At 39.1% G+C, this 18,158-nt stretch overlaps 1 protein-coding gene across 6 annotated transcripts in view; it reads left to right on the forward strand.

Annotated features, from left to right (window-relative positions):
- The window catches only part of LOC132399757 (teashirt homolog 2), a 531,261-nt gene that overhangs the window by 11,251 nt on the left and 501,852 nt on the right, over positions 1-18,158 (forward strand). The gene's annotated exons all lie outside the window — the stretch shown is intronic.

Consider the following 18,158-nt stretch of genomic DNA (forward strand, 5'->3'; position numbering starts at 1 on the left):
TCCAATCATCTTCTGACTTAATGCCCAGATACATGCACCTTCGAGCATAAACCAACTGGCAACAGTCAGCCCAGGTGTACTTTGCCGGCAATTGCATCTTCACCATTTTGTTGAAGTGGTTAGTGTTTGTACTACTACAAAACAGTTAGGAATATCTACCACTCCATGTCTGGACAACATTTCAGGAAATCTGATTACTTAGCTGTCCATCTCCTACCTGCATATTGGTAGAGGCGAAAGAGCACGGCCCCAGAGACAATAAAGACAACAAAGAGGTGGTCACGGAAGGCTGAGGAGCGGATGCAGGATTGCTTCGAATCAGTAGACTAGACCATGTTCAAGGATTCATCACGGGATCTGAACGAATATACCACAATTCTCATGGACTTTATAAAAACAATCACAGGCAAGTGTGGTGCCACTAATCATTCAGAATCTTCCTTAACCAGAAGCCTTAGATGAACGATGAGATCTGCAATCTGCTGAGGGCCTGATCAGTAGCATTCAGGTCTGATGACCAGGTTAAATACTAGAGTTACAGTTATGATCTCCAGTAGGCCATCTCATGTACAAAGTGGCAATTCCGAACCAAACTTGAATCACTTGATTCCTATTAGCTGTGGCAGTGCTTAAATGCTTTCGGCTCCAGCAAAGTGAAACCGAGCAACATAAGTGACAACAAGGCTTCACTCTCAGATGAGCTGAATACTTTTTATGCTCACTTTGACCATCAAAACATGGAGACACCTCGTAAACTTCCACGGTCTCAGTTTCTGAGGCCGGTGAGAGCTTCCTTCAGGAAAGTGAACCCACGCATCTGGCCCTGGCTGAGTACTGAAGATCAGTGCTGCTCAACTGGCAGAAGTGTTCACTGATATCTTTAACCTCTCACTTCAGCAGTCTGACACACCCATGTGTTTCAAGCAGGCTTCAGTTATACTGGTGCCGAAGAAGAATGTAGTAACCTGCCTCCATGACTATCATGCAGTAGCACTTACATCAACTGTGATGAAGTGCTTTGAAAGGTTGGTGACATATTTGAAAGGTGAAGCATATCAACTCCTGCCCAGAAAGTGTCTGGAATCCACTCCAATTTTCCTAGTGTCACAAAAAGTCAACAGCAGCTGCCATTTCATTGGTTCTTCACTCAATCCTAGACAGCGAAGATGTATACATAAGGATACTCTTCATGGACTACAGCTCAGCATTCAAAACTATTATTCTTTCAAAACTGATCAATAAGGTTCAAGTCCTCAGTACCTGCTTGTGGAACTGGATCCTCAATTTCCTCATTTTAGATTCTAGTTAAGTCAGATTGACAACAGCTTCTGCTCCACAATCTTCCTCTGCACATGTGCACCACAAGGCTGTGTGCTTAGCCCCCTGCTCTTCTTACTTTATATTTATGACTGTGAGGCTAGGCACAGTTCCAATGCCATATTTAAGTTTGCCCATGACACCACTGTCATAAGCTGAATTAGAATATATAGGAGAGGGATAGAAAATTTCACTGAGTGGTGCCACAAAAACAACCTCTCACTTGATGTCAGCAAGACCAAGGAGATGATCGTTGACTTAAGGAGGATGAAACTAGAGGTCCAAGAGCCAGTTCTTATTGGGAGATTGGAGGTGAGGAGGCTCAGCAACTTTAAATTCCTCAATGTTGTTATTTCAGAGGAATTGTCCTGGGTCCTGCACATAAGTTCCATTATGAAGAAAGCATGGCAGCGCATCTACTTCTATAAAAGTGTGCGAAGCTTCAGCATGATATCTAAAACTTTGATAAAATTCCATAGATATGTGGTGGAGGGAATGTTGATTGGTTTTATCACAACCTAGTATGGAAATATCAATGTTCATGTACGGAAAAGCATACAAATACAGCCCAGTCCATCATGGGTAAACCCCTCCCTATCGTTGAGCACATCTATACAGAGTGCTGTTCCAGGAAAGCAGCATCCATCAGCAAGGACCCCCACCATCCAGGCCATCCTCTCTTCTGGCTGCTGCCATCTGGTAGAAGGTACAGGCGCCTCAGGACCTGCATCAGGTGGTTCAGGAACAGTTATGATCCTGTAGCCATTAGGCCCTTGAACCAGAGGGGGTAACTTCACTCACCCCATTACCGAACTGTTTGCATTGTGCTAGACTCACTTTAAATGACTCTTCATCTTATGTTCTTGATAGTTCATTGTTTGTTTATTTATTATTACTTCTCTTTTCTCTTTTTTGTATATACATATTTTTTGCACTTTGGTTGTTGTCCACCCTTTGGTGTGGCCTTTGATTGTTTAAAATGGTTGCTCACAAAAAGGGATCTAAGGGTTGTATTACCGGCTAGTGGTGCAGTGACATCAGCACCGGAGACTCCGGAGCGAAGGTTCCTGAGTTCGAATCCATCTGTGCTGGGTTGAGTGTTGAGCTCACAACTCTGCGCTGTGAGAAGGACGTGGGGGACCACTAACAGAATCTTTCCTTCAAGAGAACCACTTGAAAAAAAAAAGCGGTCACTGAGGATCTGGCAGAAAAAAAAAGGTTTGTATGTTCATTCTCTCTCCCTTTCCCTCTCCCTCAGGCTTCTCAAATACTTTCCAAGTTCCTAACAGTTATAGTAAAATGGAATGAGAGTACTTTACCCAGCATTTGACTGTTGAGATCCATAGGTACATCAGTAGTGTGTTAAATTCCCAACGCTCCATTATTGTAGATTTCGGTAAGGCTATATCTGGGTTCAGATGCTTTGGGGGAGGAGGAAAAGACATTCCAATCAATGAAGAGACTAATCTCAGAGAGTTTTCCGAGACATGCATACTGCCAGTACTTGTTTGAGCAATGATTATTTGCACATTTAGGTTTTCCAAAGCTCTCATTATTGAGGTATGTGAGAAGACCTGGAGCCACTCTTTTATGCCTGATTGCCTCTCCAAGAATCATCTCCTGGTCACGGGATGCCACAGATTGTGCTGCCACAGATCTTTGACATTTCTCCCTGTTTTCCGTTTGCTTCTGCATTAGAGATCACTGAAGCACTGTACTTCAGATGCCATGTGATTCTCACTGAAATTAAAGTTTGGGATTGGTCAGCATTGCTGATTTTCATTGTTTTTGTACAGCTGAATCAGAATCTGGTTAATATCACTGGCATATTAAACCAGTGATTAAACTTCTTGTTTTGTGGCAGCAGTACTGTGCAATACAATACATAAATTAAAAGCAAACTGTACATTATAATAAGAAAACATATGACTAAAACTATTAAATAAGGATTCTAAAATGAAAGCAAAGGAAGAAAGAAAATAGTGAGCTAGTTTACATGGGTTCATTGTCCATTCAGAAATCTGATGGTCAAGGGGAAGAAGCTGTTCTTAAAACACCTCCTTCTTAATGGTATTAATGAGATGAGGGCATGCCCTGGGTGCTGGGATCCTTAATGATGGATGCAGTCTTTTTGAGGCATCACCTTTTGAAGATGTCCTCAATGGTGGTGAGGCTCATGCCCATGATGGAGCTGCCTGAGTCTGCAAATTTCTGCAGCCTTTTCTGATTTAGTGCAGTGGCCCCTCCATACTAGGTGGTGATGCGACCAGTTAGAATACTCTCTGTGGTTCATTGTTGGATATTTGCGAGACTCCTTGGTGACATATCAAGTCCCCTCAAACTCTTAATGAAATATAGCTGCTGCTATGCCTTCTTTGTAGTCGCATCAGTATGTTGAGCCCAGGTTACATCTTCAGAAATGTTGAGACCGTGAAACTGCTTACCCTTTCCACTGCTGATCCCATGAAGAGGACTGATCTGTGTTCCCCTGACTTCCCTCCCTGGGATCCATAAACAATTCCTTGGTCTTACTGACATTGAGTGTAAGGTTATTGTTGCAATACCACTCAACAAGCTGATCTATCACACTCTTGTATGCCTCCTCATCATATGAAATTCTGAAGTCAATAGTTAAGTCATTGGCAAATTTATCAATGGTATTTGAGCTGTGCTTAGCCACGTCATCATGGATTTAGAGAAAGCAGAGCGGTGGTAAGCATGCATCCTTAAGGGATGCCAGTGTTGATTGTTAACTAGGAGGAGATGTTATTTCCAGTCTGCACTGACTGTGGTCTCCTGGTGAGGAAGGCAATGATCTAATTGTAGAGGGAGGTACAGAGGCCCAGGTCCTTGCTTAGAAGTTGATTCTGCCCATGATTCACCTCTCAAAGCAGTAGATGTAATTGGGTGATAGTTGTTGAGGCAGTTTACCCTGCTGTTCTTGGCAGATGTGGATCACCTGAAGAATGGTCTCACAAATGGAGCTATCATACCATCATTAAAAGAGATAGTACTTCCAAGCAGTTCCAACATCTGCCTCTTCCCTGCATAATGGATCTTGGGAATAAGGCATTTCTCCTCTTGAATGGCTTTTCACTTGAATACCCAATCCAACCACAGCAGCTGAGCACTGATACAGAGAGAGTCACAGAGTAGCAATAGATATTTGTGGACATTGTCAATGGCCTACTGAAAATCCAGTGCTTTCTTCGGAATGGTGCTGCCTTGCCATACAAATCAAGCAGATGTGCGTACTTTATCTGCAGCATTCAGATCTGCAGCCCCATGTCACAGCTGAGATAATGGGGTAGCTAGTGCCCTTTTGTCTTAGGCTGGTAATTTTAAAAATGAACTCAGCAATTTTGAGTCTCAAAAGCATGCCAGGTAGCCCTGTCCATAGTCAATGATTCTTCTTCTCAGGCAGCCCATCTAGATCAAGAAAGAGCTGGAGCTGCAATGATTAACAGTAGCATAGAATGCCATTAATTAGTTGGGGAAACCCTATAACACTCAGATCTCATTCAGATGTTACTGTGAGAATGTGACTGTGCTGATTATTATACATCAATAACTGAACCTGATCCATTTGCTAAAAAGGATTCTTACATCTGTTTCTGATAGTCTGGAAATGACCAGATTGTATTTTATGAGGATGTGGTTTATTGTTTCACTGAGGGATTCCCACAACTGGAGAAGGCTACTGCAGCCCATCCTGCTAGGCTCTTCTTATGCAAACCCTAGCAGTTTCCTGCCGTCTCACCAACAACCCCGGCATGCAGGACCACATTCCTGACATTTACTTCACCAATGAGAATAACTAGCTCTCTTTCACTAAATTTAGGGTTTTCTCTCCCTCTCTCCCACCCCCATACCTTACATTTCCTACAGCTTCTCTCTCTGCGTATATTGATGTTATCTGCCTGCCACAGGGAATGTGCCACGCTGGACTTAAGCTGACCATAGGGACTGTGCCTTTGAAGTCTGACGCACTTTGATTGGAGTGTAGCAAATACTTGAAAGCTGTGTACGACTGATAATGCAGAGAATTATACAGTTCCCATTTTAATGCTGGTTCTGGGTAATTCTCTTCCCCACATGCTTTTGGCCAATTTCACTATTTTATTTTGCAGGGGACCCAACCTGATGTTAGTGTTCATCCAGTGATGATTTACAGCATCAAAAGTAGGTGAAACTCAATTTCTAGGCAATAATATTTCCATGTAGTAGTAGCAGGTAATCTGTTTCACATATGTCCCATTTTCCCATTTGTTTTTTTCCAGAAGATAACAAGACAAATACAGATAAGCAACATTGATTATACTATCCTAGCTCATGTATGCAGAGAAAACAGCAGGTCTTTCTAGCCTCCTACTCTAAGCTTTCCCCATCCCTGGCATCAGGTTTTTTGCTGTGCTTTGCCTTGAGCAATTAATTACAACATCTTGACCAGGATTCCAGATCTATCCTGTATACTTTGGTACATCTTTTTCATCACCTTCACAGCTGAGTGATCATACACTTTCCATTCTTTCCTCATAACTCTTGAACTTCATCTATATCTTGAATATGTTCATTCCATCTCAGGATGTAGTATTGAGTGACTAGTGAGCTATATAGTTTAGACATGGCATCTTCTATCTTTACTGTAGTAATAATATTCAATGTTCTACTTCCAATATTCAGTTGTTAATGTGCAATAATCTAATGGACATGGTAAGTGACAAATCTATTGTGATTCCAACTTCCTTCCAGAATATACCAGTTAACAGTAATCTTAGCTGCATAATAGCAATTTATCTGAGTATCGTTTATTATTTCCATTACGCTGCATCAAACATTATTTTACTGTTGCATTAATTTACAGATTTTATACTTACTTACGAGATCAGGACTCTAGCCTCTTCTCCAGTAACATCTGTTTTAATTTCATCTCTTGGTGGTAATGTTAAATGAAGTACATAGTCAATAGGAAGAATTTCAAAGGTGAAGTACTACACATAGATACAATATAATACATTAAGTGCACTGTCTGGATTTTAATTTCTGCATGTATGAATTTAATTATTTTGTGTTGTGTCTCAGTCAACATCACTGATGTTAACTTTTATTTTTAATATTAAGCCCTATTTAGCTATTACCCTCTAATAACCTCAAAATATTCAGTAAAAAAATTTATTGCTCTCTCATTCAATTGTCTTAATTCTTTAAGTCTGCATAACATCTGTCTTGCAGCGGCACACAAAGTACTGCAGGAATTCAACGGGTCAATGATCATCTGCAGAGAAAAGTGGACATTTTCTGGACACAAAAGTGGATGTTTTGGGTCAAGAACCTTTACCTGGGCTCAACCCCAAACTGGCAACTGTCCTCTGCCCTCCATAGTTGTTGCCTGACTGCTGAGTTCATCCAGTTGCTCAAAATTCTGGTTTCTGCAATCTCCTTTATTTCTATAGAATATCTCATTAGTAGCATTTGGAGAAGTTGGGGTAATGGATTGTGGTTGGGGGATTCTTGCAACTAATTTAAAGACATAGATTTGCCTAACACTGTTAGACATGGCTTTATTTCACATTCTTGCATTATCGTCTCTGGAATCTCCAAAGGAACAAATCCATAATCCTCTCTTCTTAGCCTTTACTGTCACCACCTAAATGTAAGAAGGAGAGAAGCAGCTATCTTTTAATTCATGGTGGCAATATTCAGGTCTACTTCTCCATTTCTTCTCCGACTCTTGGAATTTCTCCATATTGTCGAACTGCTTGTTGTTCAGTTTTCACTGGGAAAAATGAAGTTATTATTCTTGGTTCCCATCTTTGTTACCTTGGGCTGCTAACAGTCTTATAGTCTTTGTTAACTTGGAGCTGAGCTTCTGAACAATATAACTTCATTCTGAATCTACCATTTTGATTATATCACAACTTTTGCCACTAATTCATCGATTTTTCAAATTATAGAAACAGATCTCCTACACTCTATTGCAACTTTTGCTTCTTTCTTTAAGGAGTCTTCAACTTCAAATGCTAACTCTGTTTTTCTATCCACAGATGCTGCCAGACCTGTAAGAGTTCTGCTTTTACTTGCTTCCTCCTAGTGCTTCATGATCAACCACACTCATGGATCCACAGAGGCATGGCCCACTGTTTAAAAAATCTCAAACCCTTGTACTGTGTTTCTCCACGGTCTCATTTCACCCAACTCTCTGATGTCTTCTTGCATTTTAACTTTAAACTCTTTGAAGTCTCCATTGCGCTGTTACCTTGCCTGTTCTCCTCTCTCTACACTCCTCTGCTCTAGTAATGCCCAGAATATGCTAGTTTCCACTGATTAAAATATGTTCCAAAGCTTTTCCACTTCATTGCATTGTCTTCTTATAAAGATAATCATTAAAATACACATCTTTGGAAGTATTTGGCTGTTTCTTTCTAATATCTAGAGGCTACTCGGGATTTATATTTTATAGTATTTATAAACTCTCAAGAAACTACATTGTAAAAATGGAAGCTGGTTTTCTTTTGTCAGCCACAGTGGTAAAATTAAATGTATTTTCCATTGATGATTATATCACAGGCAAAGTGATAGTATTTTTCCTCTCAGTATTGCAATTTACGGGCAAACTTCCTAATCTTGCACCTTGGCCCTGAACTGTGCTCACAAATGGATGCTCATCAGGAAATCTTGCTCCATTGACCCATCTGGTTTAATACATGGCAGTAAAATTGGGGAGTGTGTTCAGAGCTTCCCAAACAGCCTTACACTTGGCAGATGGGCAACTGACAGGGATGAAAATGCCATGTCTCACCAGGGCACCCAGTTATGGAAATCGGCTATGCGATATTTATACATAATGCCTTGTGATGTATGCAGTCACAACTGAGTTTGACGGGAAGCATTTAAAACCAAATCCTCCAGCCCTTTTGAGGAATAACTTGTACTCTCACACTTGGTATCATACATCTAATCTTGTTTACACAATAGGTTTTTTAAATAGTGGGTCAAGCTCTTGCACTAGATTTATCTTGATCTTTAGCTTATAAAGAACAGAATTTTGTTGTGGTTTTTCCTATGTGACTGAGAGAGGTAAACTGCAAAATTTAAGGCTGAAGAATTTACTGCACTGTCTGATGTACCACACCGATTTAGCAATACAGCACAGTACTCTTTTTATGTTGATTATTGATGTTCCACAGTGATTTGACATGTTGCATGCCAAGTCTGTTTTCACTCTTAGGTTTGAATAATTTCCTCAGAGCACATTAAAGTTAACTGTGTTAAAATATTGTCTATTTCTGTGCAGCAACCTGGCAACTATAAATTACTCTGGTATATGGAATGTCTTAACATTAGCCTGTAGAAAATTATGGGTAGATAAATTCTCTTATAATTGATTTATTAACTGATCCTCATGTCTTAGTTTTATTTCTCCAAAAGTATAATGCTTTGCTAATCTTCATCAAGATACTCTCCTGCTTTTCTATCTCTGTTATAAACTATTAAACTCAATCTCAATGCCTCCTAATGAAGCTTCATTGCACATTCAGCAATTTTGTTGATCAGATTAACAATATTTACCTTGTTTCCTCATGTAGTCAGCATGCCTTAGAAAACATAAGTGGAGAATAGCAATGGCAAAAAAAAGCTCATTTTAAAGCATCTTAACCAGGCGGAGATCCAAAAATGTCAAGTTCTGGAACCCAAGCTTTGTGCTTCTATTTAACTGCAAAGTTGATGGATTTCTGACAGGTTTATAGCTGACAAGTTCCATGGCTAGTCAAGCAGTGCAATTATGTTTGAGTTAATTTGATATAATCAAGTTGATGTTATGCAGTCCCGGTTGACTCAGTCAGTGTATGTAGTCAATTTTCTACTGGAGGTTATAAATAAGAATTGAAATTTTAGCTAATCCTATCACAGTAAAAAAAAACATCTTGCATCGTGATTTGTCTCAAGTTTATTGTGCTTTCTGAAACAATGCTTATCAATAGGAGATAATAACACAGGTGGGCTGGTCATTTGCAAGTAAGGAGAGGAACATTTAGATATTAGGGAGCAAAGTCATAAATGCTGCAGAACAGTATTTGTTTTGAAATGTTTCTTTTAGTGTAGATAGACTGGCAGGGCTGTCGCTGTTTTGAACTGAGCTGAGCATGCATGCTTAAGAAAGCATGTCATGGGAACAAGCTTTTGGGAGTCTGGTTGCCGCAGTCTACACTGCCTTTCCAGATGTGCTCAGTACTAATGCATTAACTAGCAGCAGGGTGGTTGGGTTGATGTAGGTTTCAATGTGTTTAAATCCGTGGGATAAACTTTGCTTAGAAATATGTTTAAGTCATTGATCCTATTATTGAACAATATCAGAAAAACAACTACTTTTTTTTTAAAAAGTTAAACGTTTTCCTCCCTTCAGTGGCTCCTGTAACATATACACTTGCTAGGCAAGGAGTGCATGACCCAGAAGTAGGTCAGCAGCTTCTGACAAGGCCGAAGACAGGCAGGGGCACTGTGAGGGCAAGAATTGGAATTTAGGTCTACTACTGTGGAAATTCTATTCTGAAATTTTCATAGTTCTGTTGTAGGTTGTTGTAATTGGGGGAAATCATTTGTATGTTAAGATATGTAGATCATAGGACTCTGCTTCACAAGGAATCATGGAATCATAGAGCAAAGGAATGGCCTACCTCGTTCATGCCACCGTGATGTCTGTTACAGCTAATCCTACTTGCCCGCATTAGGCCTGTATCTCTCTACTATTCTTGTCCATTACCTATCCAAGTAATTTTAAGCATTGTAATTGTATCTGCATTCTTCACTTTTATTCTGGTAGTTTGTTCCAATACTATACATTTCCTGCATCAAACTGCATAATGGTAGGTTATATCAGTGAAAATGACCTCAGTATGTAATTTAGCTCAAGTAGACCATATTTTGATTTATTGCATGACCTGGTAACCTTTTGGAGCTGTACCACCAGAGTAAGGTTAAAAATGCTTTGTGCAGTTAATTTACAGTTCAGTGTAAAAGTCTTAGGCACGTATATATAACTAAGGTGTCTGGGACATCTTTTGTACAGTAACGTGGAGTGAGTGGAGAGCAAGTTTGTAAATCCGATGGGAGCAAAGGATGTTGGGAAATGTGAGAAGGGAGGAGTGTGGGACAGGTACCAGAGGAGTGCCAGTGGGAGGGTGGAGTTGGTGTGTTTGCAGGCACACCCAGCCCTGAGACCCAGGCAAGGTGATTTGATTTCAAACAATTGGTTTATTGATCATTACAGAATGTCTCCTTGGTGCTTCTCACTCCCTCTTCTCTCCCTTCCCCTTTTCCCAGCCATGATTCCCCTCTCCCTGCCCCTTTCCCAATCTCAGTCTACAATAGAATCAGGTTGATCATCACTCACATATACCATGAAATTTGTTTTATTTTGCAGCAGCAATAAAGTGAAATACTTAAAATTACTACAGTATTATGCAAAGGTCCTAGGCACTCTAGCTATATATGTGCGCTTAAAGACTTTTGTACAGTACTGTATATCTAGTGTGAATTACGACAAACTATTTTTAGGTTGCAGTCAAGAAATAATTTGCTAATCTGCAACAGATTATGTAAACCCCAACAGTCCCATTTCAGAATACTGCTGGTCGTCTTCCACTGCCTTTCCAGCAGTTGCCCACTCTGAAACAGATCTAGATTGATTTAATATATATTGAATATAAATATCAAATTTGACTCTTTGACTGTTGTGCTGTTTGATAGACTCTCTCAGAAAGAATATGAAACTGTTTCCATCTGCTCGCAGGTGGATAAAATAGATTGAATGGTACCATTTTGAAGACAAGCATGTAAGTTCTTACATTATCATGGAAAACATTTATCCTGAATTAAAATCAGAAAATAGATCATGCTTCTATTTGTAGGATCTCATTATCTGCAGGTTGTTTTTCCAATATTGCTGCAGTGTCTGAACTCCAAAAGTACTTTGGGACATTATAAAGCTCTGAATTGAGAACAGAAGTTCATAGTAAGGTTTTTTTGTTAATATGCTTCATACATCAATGCTTTTACATACATATATTTAGCAGTAAAAAAGTTATAAAGCAATTTTGTCTAACATGAAACATCACATTTCACCACTCATATATTAAATATTAAATTAATTTATTTAGTGCACACAATTGGTTTTGAAGTATTTTGATTGTAGGTTTTTTGGATTTTTTATATATCTTCACTTCTTGTATGTGTGGTTGCAGATGCTTTTGTGTGCATATTATTTTTTGACCATACCTAAGAAATTAATTAAATGTACTGTTTTGTCCAAAGAATTAACTGCCATTTTAAATTTGATGTAAGTATGGAACTCAAACCTTATTTCAAACTGAAGTCTCTGGATGTCTACAGATCTACTTTCAGATTTTTATGTTCAATAATTACAAGTGGTTTATTTCTGCTGTGGCTACATTATAAAATTTCTATTGTAATGGTAATGTTGATCTTTTAGTAGGAGGATCTTCCCTTTAGAAAGGGGATCTTCAAGGTTAACCCTGCGTACGGCAGACATTTAAAAGTATTTGTCTAACTTAAAAATACAAAGACACCTATTCAGTAAAACTGCCATAATTGTTATGTTCAACCTCGTGAGCATTATAATCCACCAGCAAAAGATATGCTTTTGAACAAAGTGCTTATTTCTTTTTGTATTAATGTGTTATTGTCTAGATCCAAAGCCACACCAGCTTTCATCAGCATGCAATGAAATGCAACCATAATGTGTGTGAAAGGAGTGATAAAAGGAAAAAACAATGACAAACCTCAAAGTTCTGGTCTTCAGCTATCAAATCTAGATGGAAGGGCTTAGTATTGTGACAGTGAGTACATGTGCATATACACACATGTGCAAGTACACACATACATACACATATACACAATAACACACATATGCACGCACACAAATTAAGGCTTCAACTGTCTCATGTAAGCCAATGTTAAACTTTCCAGAATCAGTCTTTAAAAACCATAGGTTGCACGTATGTTTGTAAAATATTTATTTACACCTTGTTTTTGCTGTTAAAAATCCCATTGGATGTGACACGCACCGCAGGTTTACTTCTGTTCTTTATTTTCAAAACTCATTGACAAGTCCATCGCAGTCTAAGAACTCTGATGTGGTTGTGTAAAGCTTGACAGTTAAATCTCATTGTTGCTAAGTTTCAAAAAATATTTTTCTTGATGGTTGCATTTTGTAGTGAATACTGCTTTCACCAGTCATTCACTCTAGATGTCTATGATTCTGGCAAGTGATAAAAGAATGTACCTATTACATGGCAGATATTTTTTGCATTTTTAATTAAGAAAATTGTAACTGATAGCATTGCAAGCATGTAATAAGGTTGAAATCATGTCGGGTTAAATTAAATCCTGCTTTCCTCAGTATAAGTGCATGGTGCATCAAATTTAATCCACAAAGATAACATGTTCATTCCTGATGTGTGTTTCTTTTCTTTCAAGTTGTCTTCTCTGATGCATGTGAACTGTTTGAGTCAACTGCAAGCATTATTTCTATTTGTGAATGCAGGCAAAAGTGGCAGGTTGTAAATGCTGTTGAGTTATTTTGATGTGCATCAAAATAAAGTTGACTCCAATTTGAAATTGACTTGTGTCATGTGTGTAAATGTGGTACATGTCAATATGTGTTTTTGTTTACCTGACTACCACTTTGTTGGACTATTCCAGGAGTAAAATCAAATTTGTCACATCTGAATCAAGAGTTCTGATTGCTTAGGGCACTCATTTTAAAAGGCCTTTCCTCATTCAATTTAAATGAAGAATTGAAGCATTACCATACATTGAAGCATGCATGGACTGAAAAGAAAACACTTGCAGAAGTTAATTATTTTTTAAACAAATTGAAATAAACAAATACAATCTGCAGATTAAAATCATTGTCAATATTCATAATTTTTTTCTATTTATTTTTTAACTATCTTTAAAAGGAGGTTTCTGTGTTTAGGAAATGAAGACTGCCCAAGATAATTTTTCAAGAGAGCCTTGGGTTAAGATTGAGTAATGAAGATCTGTGGATAGATAAGTACTCTGGAGTTTCAGTAGCCTTTGGGGATTGGGGAGCTTCACTGAGAATAGACAAATGGGGTGGACTATGTAAATGTCCTCTGTCAGGGTTAAATGGTGAAAATCTGTGGGAATGAAAATACGAAAGAGTCTTGATTGCCTTGATCTTTACTCAGTTAAACAAATGGAATAGCATCTGATACTAGGCACGTTATTATTAGTCTTTGCAAGCAGCAGCCTTCATGGGTTGAAACATTTGTGCTTGTTTTTTTACTGGTTTTCAAATTATAGATTGGAAAATATTGTACCAAATTATTATCTAACACTTATTAATCAGTTGGACTGTCTTACATGGGTACCCTTTTGCAGATGATTCTTCACCCATTAGTGACCCTGTTGAAATTCCTGTTGTTTTTTTCATGACCCGCTTTTACTTTTTACCTTTTATTCATAATTCTGCTTTAAATCTGGGTCATGCTACTTTCTGATAAAGCCCAACATTTCCTGAGGCAGAGACGTTTAATCCTGTATACAATCAAAGCAACCGATATAATTCAAATATGTTAATTGCTCGACTGCATAAAGGGAGTAGCCCAGGTATCCAAGACGTTCAAAATGAAGGTGGGAAGTTTCTTATCGTCATACTGCCTCATGACATGGTGAAACTTTTAAATGTATGCATAATGACTACACCTACTGGAACAATCCTTTGTCAATTACATTTTTAAAAGGCATTATTTATTAAGTGAAGCATCTTGTGAGATATTTATCACAACTGTGCACATGATATGATCGGCACAATGATGTACAGTGTAATTCGTGTGATCTACAGGGATATGGGAAAAGAACATGGGAATGGGATTAGACAGCTACAGCTGAAGAGCTGAAATTGGCAGAGGCACAAAGAGGCACCATCTGTGCTGCGATTTCTGTGATGAATCTTAAGGCCGGTTTCTGCAGCGTTATGGCCCTGGTGTAGAGCAGAAGAAGCATGGATAGTTGGCCAAGATTGCCTGATTGTAAAGACATTTACAGATAGAACTAAAAATAGGAATGGAACAATAAGAGTAGGTCATTGAGCATCTGAATCTATTCAGCCATTTAGAGACATCACCACAGGTCTATGCACTAATTCCATAAGCTCACCTTATAGGGCAATGGGTAACCCTAGGTAATTTCCGAAGTAAGTACATGTTTGGCACAGCACTGTGGGCCAAAGGCCTGTATTGTGCTGTAGGTTTTCTGTGTTTCTATGTATTCCTAGGAATTATACATTTAGTGGTACTTTATCAATTATAAAAAGTACTGTACCTAATAAAGTGGCCACTGAGTGTATGTTTGTGTTCTTCTTCTGCTGCTGTAGCCCACCCACTTCGAGGTTCAACATGTTGTTCGTTCAGAGATGTTCTTCTGCAAACCACTGTTGTAACATGTGGTTATTTATCAGTTTGAACCAGTTTGGCCATTCCCCTCTGACCTCTGTCATTAACAAAGTGTTTTTGCCTACAGAACGACCATTCACTCTATTTTTTTTTTGTTTATCACACCATTCTCTAAATTCTACGGAATGTTGTGCATTAAAATCCCAAAAACATCAGCAGTTTCTAAGATACTCAAACCACTCCATCTGGCATCAACAATCATTCACTTAGATCAGATTTCTTCCCCATTCTGATGTTTGATCTGAACAACAACTGAACCTCTTGACTGTGTTTGCATGCTTTTATGCTTTGAGTTGTTGCCACATGATTAAATATTTACATTAATGTGCAGGTGTACACATGTACTTAATAAAGTGGTCATTGAATGTATAAAGTGTTCATTGGGGATATTAATCTTCAAAGATTATAGCATCAATTATAAAATAAAACCAATATTGGAAAGACTCAGCAGGTTAAGCTGCATCTGTGGGAAGAGAAACAGTTAACATTTCAGATTGGACACACTTTGTTGGAAAATTATTTTCTTCATTGTGTTTTCATTATTAGCCCATAAATCTTCCTATTTTTCCAATAAATTTTATTTATGCAGAGAAAGTGGGTGGTAAAATCAGAGTTTATAGATCATTCTTATTTGCCCACGAGTAAGTGATAATGACCTGCTTTCTTGAACTGGTGTACTCATTATGGAGATAGTGGCCCAACTGTGCTGGTAGGTGGATATTAGAATTGTCTCCCAAAGGCAACAAAGGCATGTAGGCATATTTAGACACATTTCCAAACTGAGATAGAATGAGTATGGATGCAACTTATGGGACCTGACATTCTTATTCATCTGCTCTGTTTGAGTTTTGAATTGCTAGAATTTGTGTTAGGCTGCCAATTATGTCTTGGTAAATTGTTACAGCACATCTTCTTGTAAGTAGTATATGGATGATGTGTTGGTGGAGGGAATGAACATTAAAGGTATTGTTTATGCTGTTATGCAGGGAAATGCCATCACACTCCTTATTTGGGCCTGGGCAACGCTTGATGATTGGGGCTAAGATGCTTGGCTTTTAACTATAACCACTGTCCCTTTTGCTAGATTTGACTCCTGCCATTGGAATGTCTTCTCCTTGTTTTCCATTGACTTCAATTTTACCAGGGCCCCTGGACTTGGTCAAAGGTTAACCTGATTTCAGTAGTAATCGCTCTCATCCTACCTTTCCAATGGAACTCTTTTATTCACTGCTTGCCTCGTAGGTACTGTGAGGTCGTAGAGTCAGAGATACCTGCAGCACAGAAACAGGTCCTTCAGCCCATCAAGTAAGCACCAGCCATCAATCAAAATTGTACCACTCACCTAAACATATGGGGAAAATCTACTAATGAAAATCTATTAATGAAACCTACCAATCATCATATCTTTAGGGTGTGGGAGGACAATTAAAAACTCCATTGAAACCTATGTGGGAGAACATGTAATCTCCACACAGACAGCAACCTAGGACTGGAGTTAACCTGTGAGTCTGGTGCTTTGTGGCTATCACTCTACTAACCATGCCACTGCACTGTCCCAAAGTTCTGGATTGAACTTCTTTGGTGAACATCAAAGTGAATATGATTATGTTCTTTATATGCAGGTGTTACCTGACCACACTGTGAACAATACCTTTTATCATGTTAATAATGATTGAGAATATTCCAAAGCCTGGTATTGAGCAAGGCTGGTTTGCTTAGGGTTTGCTGGGTCTTGTGCATTCAGCATATTTTTCATATATTTAATGTTTTCACTGGGAATTGCCAATATTCAAGTCTGGTGATACAGGACTACATTAGAAAGCCAGGTACGAATTACAGAGGGCTATCTCAAGAGCAAAAGAACAATTCCAATTGAGGTCAGAGGTGGAATTGGATGCACATCAACTCTGGCAGGGCTTTCAGCCAATTACTTCCTACAAACGAAACCTAACATCGTGAGTGGTAGTGATGCTTCACTCCCGGTTGAGCTCAACATCGTTTATGCTCTCTTTGAAAGGGAGAATAAAACTACAGCTATAAGGATCCCTGCAGCATCCAGTGACTCTGTGATCCCTGTCTAGGAGGCTGATATCAGAACATCTTTCAAGAGGGTGAACCCTTGCAAGGCGACAGGTGTCTGAAAATCTGTGCCAACAACTGATTTTCAATCTCTCATTGCTACAGTTGGAAGTTCCCACGCGCTTCAAAACAACAACAAGCATATCAGTGCTGAGAAGAGCAGTGTGAGCTGCCTTAATATCTGCTGTCCAGTAGCATTCGCATCTATGGTGATGAAGTGCTTTGAGAGGTTGGCTATAGTTAGAATCAATTCCCACCTAAGCAAAGACCTTGGACCCACTGCAATTTGCCTGTCTTCACAATGGAGCTGCAGCATGTGCAATCTCATTGGCTCTTCTCACAGCCTTGGATCACTTGGACAATACTAATTCTTATATCAGCTGCTGTTGATTAGAACCTACAGGTCTACTCAAAAAGCTCAAAAACCTGTCCTCTGTACCTCCCTCTGCAAGTGGATCACTGGAAGACCAAGATCTGTGCAGATCGAAAATAATACCTCCCCTCGTTGATAATCAAAACTGACACACCTCAAGGAAGTGTGCGTAGCCACCGCTCTACTCTCTCTACACCCATGACTGTGTGGCTAGGCAGAAGCTCAAATGCCATCTATAAACTTGCTGATGATACAACTATTGCTGGCAGAAATTCAGATGGTGAAGTGTAGGCATACAGGAGTGAGGTAGATTAGCTGGTTGAGTGGTATCACAGGACAACCTTGCACTCAAAGTCAGTAAGAACAAAGAATTGATTGTGGACTTCAGAAAGGGTAAGACCAGGAAACACAAACCAGTCCTCATCGAGAGATAAGTAGTGGAAAGGGTGAGCAATTTCAAGTTTCTGATTATCAATATCTCTGATGATCTATCCTGGGCCCAAAATTTTGATGCAGTTAGAAAAAAAGCATGACAGTGGCTATATTTCATTAGGAATATTCTAATTGGCTGTGTCACCATCTGGTATGGTGGGTGGCATGGGGAACTGCACAGGATTAAAATAAGCTGCAGAAAGTTGTAAACTTAGTCAGCTCCATCATGGGCACTAAAAGCAATGCCTCAAAAAGGTGGCATCCAACATTAAGGACCCTGTCAACCAGGAATGCGCTCTTCTCATTGCTAACATCAGGGAGGAGGTACAGGAGGTTGAAGGCACACACTCAACAACTTAGTATTAGCTTCTTCCCCTCTGCCTTCAGATTTCTGAAAGGACATTGAACTCATGAACAATACCTCATTACATGTTTTTCTCATTTTGCACGACTTAAAT

This window comes from Hypanus sabinus, chromosome 9 (assembly GCF_030144855.1).
Source record: "Hypanus sabinus isolate sHypSab1 chromosome 9, sHypSab1.hap1, whole genome shotgun sequence".
In the NCBI taxonomy this organism is placed as follows: Eukaryota; Metazoa; Chordata; class Chondrichthyes; order Myliobatiformes; family Dasyatidae; genus Hypanus; species Hypanus sabinus.